This window comes from Schistocerca americana, chromosome X (genome assembly GCF_021461395.2).
Source record: "Schistocerca americana isolate TAMUIC-IGC-003095 chromosome X, iqSchAmer2.1, whole genome shotgun sequence".
Taxonomy (NCBI): Eukaryota; Metazoa; Arthropoda; class Insecta; order Orthoptera; family Acrididae; genus Schistocerca; species Schistocerca americana.
Genome location: NC_060130.1, coordinates 733,145,219 through 733,148,318, shown reverse-complemented (window position 1 = coordinate 733,148,318; position 3,100 = coordinate 733,145,219). Strand labels below are relative to the sequence as shown.

The 3,100-nt window shown below is 46.5% G+C and overlaps 1 pseudogene; it reads right to left on the bottom strand.

Moving 5' to 3' along the window:
• Positions 1-2,288: 2,288 nt before the first annotated feature.
• Positions 2,289-2,406, bottom strand: LOC124557122 (annotated as a pseudogene).
• Positions 2,407-3,100: the final 694 nt, after the last annotated feature.

Here is a 3,100-nt window from a genome sequence, read left to right as displayed (position 1 = left end):
AAATTGGAGAGTAATGTTGCCTTTCATTCAGTATCTGCATATACGTAGCCTTAGAATTTTAGTTGTTAGTGGATAGCCCACTTCTATCAACCTTGTATTGTATTGTATGTTAACCGGGGCCTAGAAACGACGGAGAGGCTCCGTCCCCATAGCAGCCGCAGTGGTCCACAACCCCACGACGACTACCGCAGTCCACTTCACCCCTCCGCCGCCCCACACCGAACCACTCTTTGAGGGTTACTGTACGGTTCGGCCCCCGGTGGACCCTCCCCCCCCCCCCCCCCCCCCCCCCCCCCCGGGGAACGTCTCACACCGGACGAGTGTAGCCCCTATGTTTGTGTGGTAGAGTAATGGTGGTGTACGCGTACGTGGAGAACTTGTTTGTGCAGCAATCGCCGGCATAGTGTAGCTGAGACGGAATAAGGGGAACGAGCCGACATTCGCCGAGGCAGATGGAAAACCGCCTAAAAACCACCCACAGACTGGCCGGCTCACCGGACCTCCACACAAGTCCGCCGGGCGGATTCGTGCCGGGGACCAGGCGCTCCTTCCCAATCCGGAAAGACGTGCGTTAGAACGCACGGCTAACCAGGCGGGCTGTATCAACCATACTATTCGAGAACAGAGTTCAGCAAGTCGTTCTTCAGACCAAGTAAATTTTAAATTCAACTTCGCTTTGGTTTTACATCCGAATGTGACATACCGATTGAGAGTGTTTCGTGGAATACCAAACTCTTTTTCTGCTTTATAGTCTGACATTTCTTTCGTAGTGATGGCTTTTTTTGGTCATCCTGGCTTCATTGACCACGTACCTTATCGCGGTTAAAAGTCATAATTACAGAACATAAACGAAGAGTGTGAGCTCAATATGATCTCCTTTCAGTAATGTGTAGACTCAGTATGATCTACCAGAGCATGTCAGATCCGAGATGCAAGGAAAGCAGTTCACACACGTAGCTACGAAATGTGGTAAAAGTGATTACATGATTTAAAACAGGACAGTTGCATGAAGTAACTGACATATTATCATGTTTCTAGAAAAAGTTTAATGTATAAGTAAAACAAGAAACTTACCTGTATGAAATATTAGTGCTTGGATGTCAAACAACAAAAGCTCACCTGTGACATGACTGCTCTCTGCAAACTGCGTGAAATGCAGATATAGTTGACATAGCGCCCGGAGCTGCCATCTGTCGGATTCCCGTCATAGTTACATCCACATCACACATCGCAAGCCACGGGTACCATTAACTAATCCCCTTGTTTTCTGTCCTGCTGTTACCAAGAAATAGCCATTAGGCCTTATCGAGTCACAGGCCAAATGGGCTACAGTTACCTCACTAATAAAGTTTAATTTGAGAGGGACCTAAATGATTTTTGTTGGCCAACTCCTTCTACTCCACTGAGCAATTTCTTCGCAAATCTGACTGCTGTATTTATTATTAATAATATCAAATTACATAAAATTGACTTCCACATACACTCAGTGCAGTTATGTGATCAACATAAATAAGTCTTATAAACTGATTTTCTGTTTGATGATGCATGGCTACCATATCCTAAGTATTAGGACGCATCTCATTGTGTAGTACATTTACAATTTTTGAGATAAGTTTGTTAGTAAGTGTAAAAAAATTGTTGGCGACTTATTGCTATCCATGTGAACCATTTCACTTAGTACCTGTAAATACGTGTTATGTGTTCTTGATGTATGAGATATTTTACATCCTTGAGGCTCTGTGAAAAAAATAGAACACTATCTGATCAAAAGTATCCGGATATCCATATATAATGCGGAATTGACCACTAGATATCACGAGAAGCAGAGCCGCCAGTGTAACTGGGGGCGAGAAGTACTGTGCTGCGGATAGAGAGACACTAACAGCAGAATGGGTCGCTCAGGAGACCTCAGTGATTTCGAATGTGGACTAATTATTGAATATTGCCTGAGTAACGGATCCATCAGGGACATTTCAATCCTTTTAAGGCTTCCCAAGCTGACTGTTGGCAATGAGAGTGTGAAGTGGGAGCGCGAAGGAACAACCGCACAAAAACCAAGCCCAGGCAGACCTCAGGCAGCCTACTGAGGGACAGGGAAAGCACTGAAAGCACTCCGTCTTCAGGCCACGAGTGGCCTACCGGCACCATCCGACCGCCGTGTCATCCTCAGTGGAGGATCCGGATAGGAGGGGTGTGGGGTCAGCACACCGCTCTCTTGACAGAAGCCGCTACTATTCGGTCGAGTAGCTCCTCAATTGGCATCACGAAGCTGAGTACACCCCGAAAAATGGCAACAGCGCATGGCGGCCTGGATGGTCACCCATCCAAGTGCCGACCACGCCCGACAGCGCTTAACTTCGGTGATCTCACGGGAACCGGTGTAACCACTGCGGCAAGGCCGTTGCCAGGGAGGGACAGGGACCATCTACAATTGAAGAGGGTGGTTGTAAATTATCGAGTGAGATCAGCGAAAGGGAGCACACGTGTGTTCCAGCTAGCACGGGCACTGTGTGAAGGGAGGTACGATGGGGTTCAGTGGTCGAGCAGTTCCTCATAGGCTACAAATTTTTGTAATCAATGATAATGTTTGAGATGGTGTACAGAGCGATGACACTGGGTAATGGATGGCTGGAAAAGAGTGGTTTGGAGCGATGAATCGAGCTTTACCCTGTGGGAGTGCTGTGGAAGAGTTTGGGTTTGGCGAATACATGGCAAACATTACCTCATGTCATGTTTAGTGCCAACAGTGCGGTACAGAGGAGGTGGTGTTACTGTATGGAGGTGATTTTCGAGGTTAGGGTGTGATCCCCCAACTGTAGTAAAAAGAAAAAAAAAAAGCCAAGTGCTGAAGAATATGAACATATTTTGCAGCATTGCGTGTTGTGTACAGTAGAGGACCAGTTCGGAGACAACGATAGATTGTATCAGTATGACAATGCACTCTGTCATAAAGGAGCATCTGTAAGGCAATGATCTGTGGACAATAAAATTCCTGTTTTAGCAAACAGAACACAGCATGTTGTTCTCAATGGAGAGACGTCTACAGACGTTAAAGTAAACTCTGGCGTGCCACAGGGGAGTGTTATGGGACCAGTGCTTT